The 19,975-nt window shown below is 33.0% G+C and overlaps 1 long non-coding RNA gene across 1 annotated transcript; it reads left to right on the forward strand.

The window, feature by feature from the left end:
* On the forward strand, window positions 1,452-2,152 carry LOC104698961. Its single transcript, XR_753353.1, has 3 exons — window positions 1,452-1,598; window positions 1,709-1,786; window positions 2,112-2,152. It is a non-coding gene; the product is annotated as an uncharacterized LOC104698961 (long non-coding RNA).

A 19,975-nucleotide genomic window follows, 5' to 3' on the forward strand; every position in this document is an offset into this window, starting at 1 on the left:
TGCATTTATCGCAAGAATACAAATAATATAAGCTAATGCGATCTGTTATCTAAACAGTTTTCTACAGAAATATATAGCTTTTTAAAGAATATTTGAGATGGTTACATAAATAATAAAATTATAATGCTGTACTAGATTTTTGTTTTTGCTTTTTACCATTATGGATCATTCCTTCCTTTTCTTTCTCCTTTATCGACACAAAATACGAGAAATTTTGACATACTTTTGATTATACAGGGCCACTACATTTGTCTATTTCTGCATTCGCCAAAACTTCCTCCTCGTTTTTAATCTGTTTTTTTCTTTTCATAAATGAGTTAATTTGGACGGTGGCATATAGTGGTTTTTTCTTCTTTTCTTGTTGGCAAATTGTTATGTCACTGTTTACGTTAAAAATCGCACATTAAAGAATGATTAGTGAAAGGGAATTTGGAAAAACATTTTGCGAGACCATAACATAACCAGACGTGGAATCTTGCAGAATGATCGAGCATGAACTTGTGGAGTTAACGATCGGAAAAATAAATAATTGACAGATGTATGTGTAAAACTTGCATAGTATTGGTAAAGTCTAGAGATTGCCGGTTGGAGGGACGACGTGTGGGAAGAAACCATATAAAATGATCTGATCTCTAGCTTGAGGGGATGTAGGGGTCTAGACCCGGAACCTTTTAGTAATTAAAAAAAAAAACATGGATAGTATACTTGAAAGTCGTTGGATAATTGGGAATGGAAAATTTATTTTTATTAATTGATAAACAGAGCATGATGATTACAATAATTTTCTAACTAGCTTTACATAATAAGTTGTGTAAGGTTTTTTTTTGTAAGAACAATAAGCGTAGAGTTTTATCGGTAAAAGTGTGGATTCTTTTTTCGGCTAAAATTTTCCTTATTTACATAGTCTCAGCTTTGACATGGTCGAGGTTTAAACTTGTACGCCAATTATCGGTTATTCCGGTTTATTATATGCATTTTTGGTTTAAATCAGATTTAGCGGAGGGTTATTGATATCTCTCATTCAACAAATAAACTGATTAAATATACAAGATAAAAATAAAATAATTCGTATAAAAAAAATAAAAAATGAGTGAAATTCAATAATGAAACAGAACAAAATGCTTTTGGTACCATGTCATTGAGCCAAAGATGTATGAAGTAGAAGATGCACAATTTTTGCTTATTACTGATCCAATACTCAGCGTTCTGCTTATGTTACAAGAAACTCTCATAGGCGCTCAAGGATTATTAGTGGTTAACACTGAGCAAATATTACACATATTTGAGTTAATTAAATTGTGTAATAATCAGATATATCCTTTATACTATAAAGCACAAGTCACATGTCCAATAGAATTAAGGCACATCAGATTTATTTTTTTAATTAACGGAAAAATACAAAAGATCGTGTAAAAGTAGGTTTACGCTTCAACTTATTTTTTCCCATGATCTCAAATGCTCCACTCCGCTTCTTTCTTTAACAATAGAACAGCAACATGATTTTCTACAAGAAGCCTCTGCTTCTCTTCCTTCTATCAAGTAAAAAAATAATTGAAGTTGTCGTTTCATGTTCTACTTTTAGATTCACATCATCACATGTACTTACCTTCTTCTTTGCAATTCACATTTTGTTTCGTATTTCTCATCTTCGTTTTCAAATGATCATCAAATTCTTTATTTCTCAAATTTTTTTCTTTTGGATTTGCAGGTTCAGATTCCAGTTTCTAATTAGCCGTCGTCTCTTCATTCGAAATCTCTGACCCCAAACAGATGTTCTTATCTGCAGGTACCTAATCTCAATTAGTAGCAAATAATGTGAAGCTTATTTATGATCCAAATGGAATTGCTTTGCTCTAACAAGACACCAGTTCTTATAGATAGCAGATCGTCTTTTTGATTTATGATCTATTTAGTTTCATCCAATTCTATTTCCTTAACTGTCAAACCAATAGTTAGATGGTTCAACTCCATAAGGATCTATTTACTGTTACCATCCCATCTATTAGTCTGATGCTATATATATGATGCAAAGCTTTTAAGACTTAAGAAACTTCGCAAATTAACAAAAAACATAAATATTTATCCTCGACGTTTTTTTTTGTTGTGTTCAGATAAATTGCAAGTTTTAATTGTGGTGTTTCAAGTAGTAATAAACGTTAAAAGGAACATATTTTTTGTAAGACTTTGTTTAAAACATAACTTTTGTCTTTGTTTTTACTTTATTTTGCAAAGGAAAATATCTTACTTTGTTTTGCTTACAAGTGATGTTCTCTTGGAAAAAACTGATTTATAATAACTCATCCATCTTTATTTTCATTGCTATTTTGTTTCACGATCAGAAGAGACACGACTCAAAACATACAGCTAGCTTCAGAGCTTCAAAGTTCTAACTCAAGAAGAGTACAACACCATGACCACAACCACAAACTATACTAACCAAAACACACCAATTATATATCTGCACTCCTATACTCTTCCTGCTCAAAGCTTTTTGGTTATCTTGAAACAAAAGATCTCTCTCTTAGTCTCTTACCGTACGTGGGATCAACACGAATAATATACCAACTTTAATTATAGTAGAAATTCATATAATTTATCATTTTACTTTTCAAATAATTTCAATTGATTGCTCTTCGATCTTTTCTCATTGCACGATTTGATGACTTGGTTTACGGCGCTACATGGACGTCACCAGTTTTTTTTTTTTTGTGCGTTTTATTGAGTTAACCAAAGTCTTTAATTTCTTTGCAACAGAATTTATGCACTTACACCCATAATCATATACGACACATAAAATACACATCTCCCTAAACTTAATTATTCGTTTATTAGAATGGCACTGACACATGGATTACAAAGTTTACATTACATGTAAGCTAATCTCTTCTTATAGATAACCAATTTTTTTTTGTAAATGTGTTTCAAAGGTTTGAATTAGAGAATTTGTTAAGAGCATTATTTTGATAATATTACACAATATTTTATTCAATTCATTTTTTATATGTGCTACAAAGGTTTGAAATAGAGAATTTGTTAAAAGCATTATTTTGATAATATAACAAAAAAAAAATTCTAATTTACTTTTCCGCCCATAGCGTCGGCCATTACACTAGTATTATATATATCTTAGAATTTAGAAAACCTCCACGATTATTTAGATCATAGATACTAAATCCTTCTTGATTTCACATATACTACTAAACGAAAATGAAAATAGCACAAAAATGACCATAGGAAAAAAAAAACACAAACTGGTTGTGGTTGATCAGGTCAAAAATTGCGGAAAAGTCCTTTTGGATCAGTAGACTGTAGAGTGAGATCTTGTCGTATATTTAATCATACTTTATTAGGATTAGTTTTATAGTACTTTAAAACCTCTTACTAGCTCGTTCTCTATTGGTCCGGTTTCTAATTCTTGCTTATGATACGTAGTGCTGCTGTTCCTGCAAGCAAGAGGTCCGCGCTCCATCAGACGCGAACCCCCTCCATTACTAGTAAAGTGGAGGTTTTATTTGTAAATTATTTGGGCTATTTCCATTTAGAAGAATTAGCTGATGTAGAAGGTTTCTTGGGTGAGCTACATCCATACATAGTCAAAGCGACTGTACTAGATACGAAACTTTAAACGATGCTTTTATTATATAGTAATTACAAAATTCATTCACATTGGACCCTAGATCTCTTTATATTATGCAATCTAATATGTTTATTCGGACATTTATTGCGCATTAGATAATAAATTGAGTTACCATCACTAGTTTTTTTTGTGCTTTCTGTATTAAATCGTGTTTCTTACAATTCTATTTTTCTGTAAGTACTATAGGATTAGAACAACAAAATATTTTTCTTTGTATAACAAAATTTTAAACAGTATCTAATAAAAAATAATTAATTTTTATATTCTTCGACGAATTACATTTATTTACGATTTTTAACTTTAAATAAATTATATATATATTATATTATTTTGTATCAATGATTAGAAATAATGATAAAAATTAAAAAATAATATCAAACCCAAATACATAATAATATCTACTTATATATTTTTAATATAATTGTTTCAAGTAAATAATTCAAATAATATCTATATATATATAAACAATTTTATATTAAAAAAATACTTCAAGAATGGTAGTTTTATAAATTTAATCATTTGAATTCATTTAATAAATACTAGCATAAAGTACAGAATGAACCGTTTATTACAAAATTTCTTTGAAAATACATAAGTTCTTAATGAATACAATAAAAAGGTCAGTTTTATCTGATGTAAGAGAAAGCTTGTTGAAAATCTATCAAAGGAAATAAATTAAGTGAAATTTAATAGATAAGAAAAAGAGACGCCGCTCTTCAACAATATTTCTAGGAATGTTGGAAATGGTTTGAAGTGAAGATTAATCAAATACATCTAAAACATCTTTCGCAATATAAAATGTTAAGGGTGATTAGTATAACATGCGGTGATTGAAATTAATTCCGACTCTCCAAAGCTTTTTTTTTTTTAATTCTTCTCCAGAGCATTTTCTATGTATGTTATTTATAAGTGACAATATACATAAAAAAAAAAAAACTGATATTACAAATTTTCGTAAGAAACTAAAAATTATAAGACGGTTGTAAGTAAAAGAATATGTAATAAAAATGATCATAAAGAGAAGCGATTCTACTAAGAATTTTCTAGGTTTATTACAGTTATAAGTAAATGTGTATTGATGGAACACGACCTTCCAAAAATTCTTAAAATTATATTAAAGGAAGGTTATAATAACAAACAAAAAAAAAAGATAAGAAATTCAAGTCTAAGTAAAATGTACCTTGGCAAGGATGACATCTACACTCAATAACTTGGATAAGACTCATCTTCTCTGCGATTGTATCAAGCCTACTTTACGCTTAGGTTCCTTGGATTAGTTGGATAGATAGTTTGATAGCAATCAACTATAGCCAATCAATTTTTTTAAAATAAAATCTCCATTATGTTTCATGATATATAAACATAGCCAAGAAAAATATTGAGACCTTTAAAGTAAGTCCTTAGTATTTACTACGTATTGCTCCTCTCTATCCTCTAATTCACGTATTTAATTTACCCATTTTCACTATATAGAATTGTATGTCGGCAGAGATTGGAACGAATATACTTATAACAAGTATCGATAGAGAACACTATGGACGACTTTTCTGTCCAAATTGGAATTCTAAATATCTACAAGGTTACATGTGTTATGTGTACGAACGAATGCTCTGTGTTTAATAAGTTCGTAGAAATATCTTAAAGACTAGTGGAGTAGCCGTTTACGGAGTTTCAATTTTATTCCAACAACGGACCATATATAAGGGACCAAGAGACATGCAACACGTATATCTTATCTCCTTACCACTTTGTTTTTATTGTAAAATCAGTAATTTGACTTTTCTCATTTCCCCCAACTCATTTTCTATAAATAGAGGCCATGCAGCTTAACATTATTTATACTCATCACTTGTTTTCGCATACTAAGATAGCTATAAGAAATAGTTGAGAAAGGAAAAAAATGGCTTCCAAGGCTTTGATTCTCTTGGGTCTTTTTGCAATTCTTCTCGTTGTCTCCGAAGTTTCTGCGGCAAGGCAGCCAGGTACGTAAATTTTTTATAATGCATTTCAGTCTATACTTCTTCCTTTTGGAGGCTATTTAACCTATATATAAAAAAAAAATCTGTTATGTTTATGAGGCTAAAAGAACTCTATGTCATCTACATATTTGTGCTTACTAGAGTGGCAACATATATACTTCACTTAATTATGGTGTGGGTTTCTAGTATATTTATGCAAATTTTATGTAGAACCTAATAAACGTATAGTTAAAAGATTTCTAGTAAAGAAGGAGCACTTCCGAATTTATCTGCATTTTTGAAGTTAAAATAAAAACTCGCATTTGCACGTGTTAACCATTATTGCTGAAAAAATGCCAGAGAGTGAGGAAACTGTGCACCCTGATGGTGGCTACAACAGAGGAGGAGGCGGAGGAGGATACAACAGAGGAGGAGGCGGAGGAGGATACAACAGAGGAGGAGGCGGAGGAGGATACAACAGAGGAGGAGGAGGAGGAGGATATAACAGAGGAGGAGGAGGAGGCCACGGAGGAGGAGGATACAACGGAGGTGGACACAAAGGAGGAGGAGGAGGAGGAGGAGGAGGCCACGGGGTTAACGGAGAAGGAAAAAACTAATATAGTGACCACCATGGAGGATTACATCTATAGATACGCTTATGTGTGTTTGTAACAATAAGTAAACCATGGCGAATGTGTAATAAAATAGCTTAAGAATGTAATGTCTCTGTGTATGAGTGTAACCTTCGCTATTTGCATAAATAAATCGTTTGTAGTTATATCTCTCGAATTATGCATACTCTTAGGGTTGGAGACAAAAAGTAGATGGTAAACAAAGCTGGCCAATGAATTGCTTTTGTAGGGCGTAGGAAATGTATACATAAATGCAAATAAACATAATATCTTCGTATCTTCGTATAAGTATCTTCGTTTCATAATCATAAAACTAAACGATTAATGCATATCGAATTAACGATGTAAAGAATCAATACAATAAAACTAAAATGTGTTTCTCTCTTCTAACACATCAGCCTCAACATTGAAGCTGGTGTTGACATCTCAGAAAAAATCAGCAGCCTATCAAATTAAAACAATTAATACATGTGAGTTATTTTCTTATGTGGACTAAACAAAAGAGAAACGAAGGAGATACTGTTTTATCTTCTCCTCGATTTTTTCTCTACGTTTTATCTATTCTCCAATTTCTTCTTCTTCTTCGTCGCTGTTTTGGTTCTTTCTTCTTCGGCATGATGTTTTCTTCTTTTTCGATCTACCAGAATCTATGTGTTTATGCTCAACTTCTTCTTTGTCGATTCACCAGAATCTGTTTGTGTCTTCATAATTATATTGGGCATCATTCTTCTTATAATAGATCCTTCGTTTCGTTTGTCAAATCCCAGCTAGATTTTTGCTTTGAAAATCTATTAGCACNACTAGATTTCGTATCCCGTCTAAACATGATGCTTCTCCCCTTCCCTGATTCTCTTTCTATAGGTTTTCCTATAAATCAATCCGTTGAAATCAGGTTTATTAGCTATAATCATATTTGTAACGCCTTCAAATTTTTATAAATTGAATTCTATTACTTTTGTGTAAATTTGTTCATAACCTTTGATGGTTTAGGGTTGTATTTTGCGATTTTCTTAGTGTAAAAGTCATTAGTAATCTGAATGCTTAAACTTTTGAGTTGTGTATTCGATTGATATAGACACAATACTGGAATTGAGTCCTCCATTTAAACATGCAAGGAGACAGCTTCATTTAGATGAAACAAAGCAGAACAGAGAAGAAAAAGAAGATGCCTTGTCGATAAAGAAGGTCAACAACAAAAAGAGAAACGAACAAGTCAACAAGGGAAGTTGGGCTTGAACTGTTTTGGTAATGAGAGGTGTTAATGGGCCACAGGATTGAGCAAAACCCAAATAAAAAGTGTGTTGTGTTAGTTATAGTAGCCTCTACTTTGCTATCTAGAACATATGCAAATTTTGGAGTGAGATTTAAGGCTCATCAAATAAAGTTGTAGCTATGGAAAAAGTTTTCTAAAGATATGGTAATTAAAAGAGTTGTTGGGCATAATCTAGATCATGTTAAGTAATTTGCTAAATCACCATAAATTTCTTCAATAGAGAATACAAATTTGAAGTAAAAGTAAAATTTTCTAGAGAGTTAGGGTGTTTTCTTTGGACAACATATTCATTTTTGGTATAACATATTTTGTCTTTAAACTTATTTGGTTGTTTATATAATCATTTTCTAGTTATTACGTTATCAATATGATTTTTACGGAAAGAAAATCATTTTTTTTCAAAAATCTCTATACAAAACAAATAACTCAAACCAACATAAAATATATATATATATATATATATATATATATATTTTATAAGGAAAATTAAGCTAAAAATTTATTTAAATCTTTATAATGATAAATATATTTTAGTTCAGTTATTTACAATATTAACTATTAACTAAAATAAAAGTAAAAATAGGTAATTTGTGACAGAACTTAGTTGACTAATACTTTGGTTTTCTTTATGGATCAGACTTAAAACATTATTTAGAATAATAAAATAAGACTTATGTTGTTTTCTTAAAGTAAAATAATTTTTCACTAAAAGAAGTTACAAGAAACAAAATTCATAATCTTATGTTTTTGCTAAGAGGATGTCATTCAAGTGGTTACCTTATATATATTAAAATGCATAAAGTATACAATAAAATTTTAGCAAAATTAGATTACTAAATTCCAATTTTTACAAGAATTTTGAATGCTCAATTTTATTTATTGTAAACTACAATTAATTATTAAAAATAGTCCGCATACCAACAAGTTCAAAAACAAATTAAGAAAAATTTACAAACAATATACAAAAAAAAACACAACAAAATAGTAATAAAAAAAAAACAAAATCAAACCCGTGCTACAAAATGACATGTTTTAAATCTAGTAACTACTATTTACATAAAAAAACAAAAAAAACATATAATTAATAATGTTATTTTTCAACCACACAATATTAATATAAGTAAATATCGAGTTTATATTATAATATTATTTATTATCCATTTCTAATACATATATGTATTACTATAACTAAATTTGTAAATCAATTGAAAGGTCATTTGTACATAACACACATCTTTACCTAGTTATAGTCAACATTGTAAACAAATGTTTTTATTTATTAAGAAAGATAAATTCCTAATCGGATACATTTAAATGCAAACAGAGAGATGGAAAACTCAATATTGAAAAGAAACTAGATAATCTGAATATGTATTTGTGTCATATGGTGGTAGACAAGCAATAACTTACTGGATTTGGTACCATAGAAAAGGAACTGAACATACACTAAAAGGCATCATCAGTGTAACCGAAAAATAATAATACTAAATGCTATATGCCGAGAGCAGTGTCACAACAATAACTAGCATCAAAGCTAGACCAAGACGTATCTCAACCAAGACATAGCATCAAATGATTACTACTCCTGCTATCTAGTTGCAAATTATATGTCTTTTTTGGCTAAATTCTCGTGTTGTGACAGGACTTTCGTTTATTAATTCTACTTCTGAGCCACAAACATTTGTAGAGGCAACTAAGAAAGAGTTAGTGGCTACTTAGGGAACAAAAGCAATTGATGCTTTAGAGAGAAATTGATGCAGCGTCACTACACACTTTCATGCACTGCAACGAAAGTTTTAATTTTGGTTTCTATGTGGGCTTTTTGTTGTTGAATTATTTTCTTTTGTGTTCGTTAGTTTACCGACATTGGCTTAGGGGTTTTTAGTTTATTGCACAAGTAGTATAAGAAGGAGATTATGAGATTTATTGTTCTTTGTTTTTTTTGATTAATAAAAGAGAATTACTTTCTCAAACTCTTGTTCAATTTCTCTGTTCAAACAAGAATTATCGAAAAGTTACTCAAGATTCTGCAGATCCTGAGTTTCTTGTCTTTTACGCTTCTAGGTGCTACATTAGTTGGTATCAGACTCAGAAACGTTCTTTCACCATACCTCCGAAAAAGATTCAACAACAAAACCATGACGAGCAGACATATGCTTACCGTGAGGTTTTCACCGAGTTTTCTCAGAATCGAAGGCAAATTATGCAAGATTATATTGCAAACACTGTGAGAGAGCTGTGCTTCAAGCTCAGGCTCAAGCACAACCGATACAACCTAATCGGAATGATCCGGTTTTTGATGCAGATTCTGAAGTGGATGATGACAATCCGTTCGCCGGGGGAAACCAGCAATGAGAATTAGGTGCTGTTCTGGGAGGATAAAATCAACGTTGGGAGTCGGTTTTTCGACTTGATCTTCTGGAGTTCTCAGGCAGCTTGAAACCAGAGGACTTTCTTGAGTGGTTAAGTGCGACAGAGTTATTAGACTTCAAAAGTGTCCCTGGTGACAAGTGTGTGCCTCTTGTGGCAACAAGGTTTAAAGGTAGAGCTTCGGCCTGGTGGCAACAACTCAAAGTCCAGCGAGTTAATTCAGGAAAAAGTCGTGTGGATTCATGGGAAAAACTGAAGAAGCATATGCGTCGTTACTTTCTTTCTTACAATTATGCAAGGACAGTTTACACCCCAATTTTAGAATTTACGACAAGGAACTCGAAGTGTTGATGAGTATTCATCTGAGTTTTTTCTCTGCTTGCTCGCAACAGCCTGTAGGCAGAGGAGAACTCTGTTTCACGTTTCAGTGGAGGTCTTAAGCAGCATATACAAAATCAGCTTTTGCTCTTTAATCCATCATCGATTTCTGAAGCACATCAAAGAGCTGTGTTAATTGAGCAGAATTTGTGTCCAAATCCTGCGTGGAGTTCATCTACCCCTCGTTTTCGATCTGTTTCTAATGGCAAAGCTAGCTACGCCATTAAAACAAATCAACCTGCATTGTCTCCTGCTCAATGTGTCAGTAACACAACCTCGACAATGAAACCTATATGATCTCTGACATTTAAGTGTTTTAACTGCGAGGAAACAGGGCATCACCAAGCCTCTTGTCCTAAGTGCGTCCTGTTTGGTGAGGAAGAAGTTATCTATGATGAGGAGGTTATTGATCACCCACAAGAGGAAGCCAAATTCAGATCCATCTTCACAAACTCACACAAATTCAGATCCAGTTTTTATCCCAACAAAGTCTTCACAACCTGTGTTGTTTGTTAAGGCCACACAATTCTTTGAACAATGCGAGAGGACTAACGGCGGAATGGCTATTATTTTAAAACCTGTGTCGTCACCCCTAAGCTGCGATGTGCCAACTGAATTCCAGTATATTGTAGCTGAATTTAGTGATGTGTTTCTAGAGGATTTGCCTTCTCGTCTGCCTCCTTTACGTTACATTCAACATTGCATCGAACTAACTCCAAACGCTTCCTTACCAAATAGACCACATTACCGTATGTCACCACAAGATCATGATGACCTCCGTCGCCAAGTTGAAGAATTGTTGTTAAAAGGATATTTGCGTGAAATTCTTAGTCTGTGTGCGGTATTAACTCTTCTTATTCCAAAGAAAGATGGTATGTGGCGAATGTGTGTTGATAGCCGCCCAATTAACAAGATTACAGTTCGGTATAGGTATCCTCACGACATGTTGCTTGGTTTTCTTACCTCCAACAATTCACTTTTGTTATTAAGCATAAGACAGGAACACTTAATCGAGTCGTCTTCATGCTTTGGTAGCTTCGGTGGATGTTTCGGTTGTTGGCTTTTCAGTTCTTCCTGATCACTACCGAGTTGATCCTTTTTTTGGAAAGATTTGGACTGATGCTCAACATGGAAACAATGATGACTACGTTATTGTTGATGGGTTTTTATTCAAGGGTTGTGGACTTGTAACACCCCGACCGCCACCTTTTAGTGGGTTCCCATGTCAAATCTCAGTCCATGGGCACACCTTTATTAATGGGCCTTACGTACTCTCTTAGGCCCGTGAGCCCATCTCTATCCGATAGCCGGTTTGCTACGTCTGGGAGATTTTAAAGACTTGTTACCATCCCTACAAATCACCAAATGATTCTTCCCTGTGTTTTGTCCTCACTCACACAGTTCCGACAGTCACTTCCCGCAAGGTCACATATCCTGAGACTACTTCAGCATAAGCACACTTAACTGTGGAGTTCTCTCAGGACCCTTGACCGAAAGATAAGTGCACTTTGGTGACATAGGTGGCCAAATAAGTTTTTTTAAACCTCTCCGCATGTCCCTAAAACCAGGGTGTCACAATTCACCCCCACTAACAGATCACAACGTCCTCGTTGCGCACCAAGACCGTCATCCTCGACGGTGTGAGCCCACTCGACTCCACACTCGTCTGGGTTGGCTCTGATACCAACTTTAACATCCCGACCGCCACCTCTTATTGGGTTTCCATGTCCAGTCTTAGTCCATGAGCCCACCTTCCTTAATGGGTCTCATCCTCTCACTAGGCCCGTGAGTCCATCTCTATCCGACGACCGAGAGATTTTAAAGACTTGTTACCATCCCTACAAATCACCACATGATATTTCCCTGTGTTTTGTCCTCACTCGCACAGTTTCTACAGTCATTTCCCGGAAGGTCACCCAACCTGAGACTACTCCAGCATAAGCACGCTTAACTGTGGAGTTCACTGAGGACCCCAGACCGAAAAGATAAGTGCATATTGATGACATAGGTGGCCAAATCAATTCTTTTAAACCTCTCCGCATTTCTCTAAAACCAGGGTGTCACAATTTGAGTTAATATTCTAGAATATATCAGAAGTTTTGTGGGGCGTTTCTTCTCAGTCGCGGATTGAGACCAGCGGGTTTTTCGGGATCGATTGCGGTTTCATCTGAGATCTGATCGTGCTGAGATTTTGTGAGAAGCTTCTGGACGTCTAGACCTTTCTTTTCACCAGAGGGAATGGAAAGTTAACAGTACATTTTGATTTCGTGGTTTCATTTGCGAGGTTGTTCTTTTCTGATTTTTCTTGCAGTTTGTTTTCAATATTTATTTGTTGTTGTGATTGGTTGTAGGAGCGAGTTTGGTTGTTCTTGGATAAGGGAGAGCTTCTCTTTTTGTTGTAGTTATTTTCGTGAATCACTTGTTAAGGTGAGTGCGTGACCATGAGCTTATCTAAGCGATTGAGTTTTATGACTTGTCTTGTGTGATGATGTGTGGGTATGGTGAAAGTGTTATTGATTGTTCTGTTTAATGGTTGGTTTGTTATATTTTATTTGTAGTTGTACTCTTGATTTGCTTGTGTGTATAGTTCGTAGATGGGAGGATCGCCTCACTAGGTATTTCATGTAATACTCACGCATCTCTTTGTGTTTGTGGTGCAGGTAGAGGCAAAGTGTAACTATGAGATCATGGCAATGAAGAGGAGGATGTTCTAGGGAGTTGTTATGTTTTTGGTTTATGCTAGGTTGCTAGAATTGGAATGTTGGTGTTAGAACCATGGTTTAAGTTGCTAGTTTTTGGTATATGATTCTGGTTAATTATTGGTTAATTATTATTGGTATTTTCTGCTGCTTATTTGGTGATTTGAGTTATGCATATTTAAATAAATATTTTTGAGTTATTTATTTATTATTATTATTTATTAAAAAAAACGGGTCGAGTCGTTTCACCCAACAACAGAAACCAAGGTGGCCGTTGTAAGCCTTCAACCATAGCTCAGAATGACCACCCTTCATCAGATCTTCGTCACTCCTCCTCCCTGAGAAGGCCTTGTCCTTTCTCTCTCAGGATCCCTCTACAATTTCCCGAAGAACCTTTCTCCCTCTGGAGAAGAAACTTCATCTTTGTTGCTTCAAGGGTTACGTCTCGCCAGCCCTTTTTCTTGTTTATATGGTTTCTTGTTTGTTTTCAAGGTCTTCCCTCTTCTAGTGGGTTCCCAAATGATAATGGTGACAGTTCTAACTTTTTTTCTACTTAAAGCTTTGATTTTCTTTCATTGGAGCCTATGTTGCTTCCCTCATCGCTCAACCCCTCAGATCTGCCAGTACCTCCAGATCCTCGTCCTCAACGCCTCTCGTCCATCTCATTTAGATGTGTTGTTATCTCTTCTTGCTCTCTTCCTAACCGAATGGGCTTTGACCCAGCTCTCCATCCATCTATACCCAAATCCATAAGGTGTATTCCAATTTCATTACCTCAAAACCCAGGTTTGGTCTAAAGTTCTCTTTATCCCTTCGTAGTGATACTTTGTGTGGAAGTACGGAACCATCTGATAGAAGACATCATCTGGAACCTATTCAGACAATGTTGATATGTTGGAACAAACCCAATTTGAGAACCTGGCTACTAGAATCACCTAAGTGTAGCTTCAACTGCAGGATTAGCCTTCTCGAAACCCCTATCCCCAACAACCACCAATTTTCTAACAGTTTGAACCTAGGATATGCTTTCTTGTTTTAATATAAATTCAACAACGAGATTTGTGTGGAATTCCTTAACCTCCATGGCCAAGAGCTTTATGTGAGGAATGACCCATCTGTTATGTTACAGTTTTGCACATACTGCTTCAGTTTTAACCCTCTTAAAACCCCAATTCCCAACCTTCTCTAATCGCCTACAAGATGTGAGTTTGAGTTTGTTCCATATTTTAAGTGTTATACTGGCTACAAGCTTTGTGTGGAATTCTTTAACTTTCATGTTCTATGGATTTATGTGAAGGAAGACCCACCTGTTCTATTACAATTTTGCACCTATCATTTGAGTTTCCCGATTTTAGCTTCTCCTAAAAGATTAAGTTATACTCCAAAAAGTTTATAGAACCTTGAGCTTATGCTTTTGAACCCTCTCATGTCGGAAAGAAACCTAACTTGTGCCTCCCCCGTGACACACCCTTCTAAAAGCTCATATGCGTTAATCGCGCAAGCCGTCAATGGCCACATGTTGGTCGAGTTCGCGGAGGCTGTCTTCATGGTCAAATTCGTCTTGGTCTCACAAGATTTTTCAAAGTTTGCAAGCTTCTCAAAGTTAATCATCTCTTTGGAAAACTCATGAAACCTCTATCTTTATTTTTACCGTATTGTTTAAATTTTCGTTTGTATTAACTTTCCTCTTTTGAAGATTTAATTAGTGAAAGTTTTTTTTTGTCCAAAAAAAATATTTACGTATATTCCTAGTATATTGATCATTGCAAATTAAATTTAAATAAAAAATTGATAGAAATATATTGCATCAAATGCAAACACAAACACAAACACTGGTAGCATATGGTAGCTAAATTGAATATTTAAATTACCAAAGACATCAACAGTTCTTAAAGTCCCTTTGACCAATGAATTTGTTGTATTTTTGGTTGAGTCTCTTTCTTCTAAAATGCATTTTTTACGAACTTTTCGATAGTGCATACCCCTGGTTAAGAAATCACTAGGGCGCTAGTCGGGCAGCAAGTACGGACCTAGCGCCTAGCAAAGAAATTGGGGATTAATCGGGGACTAGTTTTGATAATTTTTACATTACTTTTATTTTTTAAATAATATTTGTTTAAGCTTTATAAAATAAAAACATTTATACATTGAAAAAAAAAGTTTCCAATCACATGATATACAAAAATTAGTATGGTTTTGATCTTGAGTACACAAAAAATATGGAAAAGTCATAAAAAGAATGAAGATTACTTCTTCTTTGTTTACTTTCTTCAATGATCAAGTAATTAGTATGTGTTAGACTTTTTTGTTTAGTGAATATTTTTTTTTGATTATCTACAACTGCAACAGAACAAACAAAAATAATAACAAAAACCAACAAGATGACAAGAATTATTGGTGTGTCACGTTAAACAATAAATAATCACACAACAAGAAAAACAAACCTTAGTAACTCATTGGTGTGTCACAAAACATAGGGGTTCCATGGAATACATTCAGTTTCAAAATCCATGTCAACCATTACTTCATCTTCTTCCTCAAATTCAAAATCATTATCATAAAGCTCTTTTACCTTTGAATATTGGGTATAGGTACAATACCAAAACCGGTACTTTAGTCTTCTTGATGTTGCTCCACAATCCAATCTTCCACAGTTTCTTCATTACACCATCATCTAAGATCACATCCACCGCTTTCTCCTTGTTCTTTTTTTTTTTGTGTTTTTTAAAAGTCTTGCATTAAACTGGATATAAACTAGGCTGTTTAGACAATTGAACATTAATCTATTCCTTTTTTTAGTGTGGATCTGCAAATTAATATGAGATATTAGAAGAAAGGCTGTAACATACTAGCTATACTTAAACAGACATAAAAATATGAAATTAATCAGTAACTCAAACATAAAAGCTGAACATAGATTAAAAACTAACCGCTTCAAATGTACTCCAATTTCTTTCACAACCAGAAGAAATTGAGTAGGGGGAATCCAACCAGGTCCAAATTGTCCCAATGCTTCACAAAATAATCTGAAACTTTCATTATCAATAGCATTAAAGGGGATACTTGACTCATACATCCACCTAGCACAATATTGATGGACAGCATTTGTCTTCTCTTTAGGAATTGCAACATGGATATTCTGTTGTCGGGTTTGTGCAGCTAAGGAAGCTTCAGGGTTGATGAAACTCGCAAACTTATCAATGGGACCTTGGAAGTGAGAAGCCGCTTGAGTTCCAAATTCTTCTTGCAGTTCACTATCCAAATGCGGTTTATATATATTCACCTAAGATCTAAGCTCTTTATCACATACTCTCTTCTTCGTTTTCCTGCTCTTTGCTTCTATAAGTGCATTCTTACACTTAGCTTGATCCTCCTTTGTTGTCAATGGGCAAACAGAAACATTTCCACTTTGATGAGCAATATGTTCTTTCATCCTATAAACTCCACAAGACATTTCTTTTCCACACTACTTGCATTTCACCTTATCTGGAGTTTTTGGATCATACAACACTCCATATTCCCAACCCACATCATCAGAATTACGTTTTAGTTGTACGTAAACCATTCTAACATGCAAAAAAATCAAAAACATTAGTAGATAGAAACATCAAAAACCGGCTGACCAGAGATATAGAAACCAATCAATACACGAGACATCTTGATCGGCTAGACAAAGCAACAGAGAGAATAGACAAAGACATCCTAAGCGGCTACAAAATTGTAATTATTTAGAGATTTTAAAAAATTACTTGTAGATTCACGAATAGAAAGATGAGAGGGGCTTGACAAATAAAAATCAATTTGAGTAAGTACAATTTCTGGACATAATTGAGATTAGACAAGACACTAGATTAGGGTTTTCAGTGTTGTTTGGCTTCAACTGTTGAGAGAAGAAGACGATTTTTTTTTGGTCAAGAAAAAGAGGATTAAACCAAGATCCTGATCGTAGACTATCAATTTTTAATCAAAAATGAATAGGTTTTAAGGCCCAATACGATTTAAATTAATTAATAACCCATTCAAAAAAGTTAATAGACTTTAAAGTTCAATTCAATTTAAATCAATTAAATAACCATTAAAAATTTATAAACCGATTTTACTAATAGATTTTGCATTAAACCCGCTGGTTGACCACTGCTTAGCGTCTACACGCCCGATTAATCGGTTAGATGCCGATTTTTAAACTGGGGTCCATACTATTGATAGCTATTTTTCTCTTAAGAGTCAGCATCGTTCATCCGTAGTTATTGACCTACTGTTTTTGAAAGTTTTGGCCCGAAAACTGACAATCAATTGACGTGAGGTTAATTCTAACACTTGTATGGTCTACGTTTCAGGAGATCTTAGATGAGTCTTTTGATCACACATAGCCATGAGACACCTCACCATTAGGCATTAATTAAATAATTAATGAACATTTCCATTATCATCCCAACCTGAACACACCCGAGACTCCACATACATTATCTACCATTGACAAATCTGTCCTTTATCACAAGAATACAAATAATGTCAGCTTATGCGATCTGTTATCTAAACGGTTTTCTACAGAACTATAGCTTTTTTAAAAATGAATTTTTGAGATGACCACTTTTGTGAAATATGGTAACAGAAAAGGAAAATTTATAATACTGTAGTAGATTTTTTAACCCCTATAGATATTCTTTACCTTTCTTTCACCTTTATCAACATAAAATATGTGAAATTTCTACATAATGTTTGTAATACGGGGCCACTCATATTTGTCTCTTTCTTCACTAGCGAAACAAATACTGTCATTTCTTCTCTTCTCTCTCTTTTTATGTTTCTTTGTAATACATATATCCTTTAAATGAGTTAATTTGGACGGTGGCATATAGTGATTTTTTTCTTCTTTTCTTTTTGGCAAATAAAAAGTTTACGTTTAAGTAAAACTTTCTAGTTGTTACGTCACTGTTCGCGCATTAAAGAAGCGTTAGTGAAAGGGAATTTGAAAAAGTATTTTCCGAACAGTTCAAATCGTGGTTCTTGAAAACATATACCATTTAAACAGTTTAATACGAAGAACAGCAAAAATAACCGTAAAATCGAACATCAAATAGTGGAATGACGGGAAAGAAAAAAAATGTACGTATAAATTCTGCATGGTAAACCGGAAACTAATAAGGGATGAAAAAAAACCTCTTTCTTAATTTATTAGCAAAGCTTGATGATTACAAAAACTTTTTAACTAGCTTAGGAACAAATTCGAGTTTTCTCTGGGAATAATCAAGCCTATTGTTCTTCCTGTGAAATTGTGGATCATTTTTTCGATCAAAGATCTTATAATTTATGTGAAGTCGTAGTATGTTCTTAACTTGGCTTGCTTCTTTTTCTCGAGTGAATCTTTTTTTTTTTTTTTTTTACCTTTCTCAGATTTTTAGCTTATCTTTTTTAGATTTAAATTTATCTTTCTTTTTCTTCTTATAGGATGATGGTGAGCTGATTAGGCCGATCTCCCCAATTATTCCAGTTTCTTCTATGTATTTCTGGTTTAGGTTGGATTAACCAAACGTTGCTCGATCTCTCTCCTACAACAAAATAAACTGATCAAATATAAACGATAACGGTGAATAATGAATACAATATATATATTTAATGAGTGAAATTTAACAATTTAACAGAATAAAATGCATTTGGTACCATGTAATCGAGCCGAGGGATATGAAGAAGAAGATAGTCAAAATTTTCTCTATTGCTGATCGAATACTCAATATTCATCATATGTTACAAGAAATCCCTTATGCGCCAAGGAGTTGTTAAGTGGTTTTAATTAGTTGGTTAACATTGAACTTAATAATACGAATCATTTTATGATTATTTGGAAAAAATGACACCGTGCGATTTAAAAGTTGCGGAAAATCTTTTCGCCCGGTTTCTAACTCTTGTTTATGATTCATATGGTTATGAGCTTATCGTATTACCAGTCTCAAACTTTTAAAAATGTACATTAGATGACCCTAAATCTCTCTATGCAATCTGGTATGTTTTGTCGGATATGTATTAATGATAGTTTTGAGCTACGAAAAGTGATGGAAATTTTTACGAAATTTAAAGAACAAGAGGCATAGCATAATTGGAAAATTAATTTTATATTAGAATTGTCCTATAAAAGTTATAAAATAATAGATTTAACTAATTACTATGATATAAAAAGTTATACAATCATAGTTAAAACTAATAAATTAAATAATTTCTATGCTAAAAAATTTCAACATGATTCAAATTAAGATTTTGCACCATAAAAATATATTTTAACAGAAAAAAAACTAAGGTTCTTGAAGTGTAATAGTTGCTGAAAAATATATGTATATTACAATATAAAAACAGATCAAACATTTGTAACAAGTTATATATAGACATACTAAAAGGATAAAAAACAGTAAAAAAATTTAAATACCAAAATTAATTATACGGTAAATTTATTTTAGAAAAGTAATATATAACATATTTTATTGATTTATGCATATATATATATATATAATAAAATAGTAAAATAGAAACTACTAAAATATGAGTAAATGTGGTACCTTTTAAAAATCAATTTTCAAATTCTGGGTGCCTTTTTCCAGTCATAATTAGTATATTAGAAAAAAAATTATTAAAAAAAATATATGCGGCGTATAGTAAATTTTTATCTTATATATATATATATATATATATATATAAATTATAAAATGATGCGATGCTATTAAGGATTTTCTATGTTTATTACAGTTATAAGTGAAAATGTGTATATATGGGAGGACGCCACCTTCCAGTCTATATATAAAATTAAGAAAAATTGTTAAAACATTTCCATTGGTGATAAAAGTGGAGTGTTTTTAGTTAGATTAATTTTTTAAAATGTCGGACACTAATAGAAAAATGATATGTAAGATAGAAAATGTCTAAAGAAATGTCTTTAGTATGTTCTCCAAAATACTCTTCTCACTCTGCGAAAGTGTCTTAAATTTATATTAAAAGATTATTAAAGATATTCAGTGTATATAACCAATGGAGTAGTCTAA

This window comes from Camelina sativa, chromosome 1 (assembly GCF_000633955.1).
Source record: "Camelina sativa cultivar DH55 chromosome 1, Cs, whole genome shotgun sequence".
In the NCBI taxonomy this organism is placed as follows: Eukaryota; Viridiplantae; Streptophyta; class Magnoliopsida; order Brassicales; family Brassicaceae; genus Camelina; species Camelina sativa.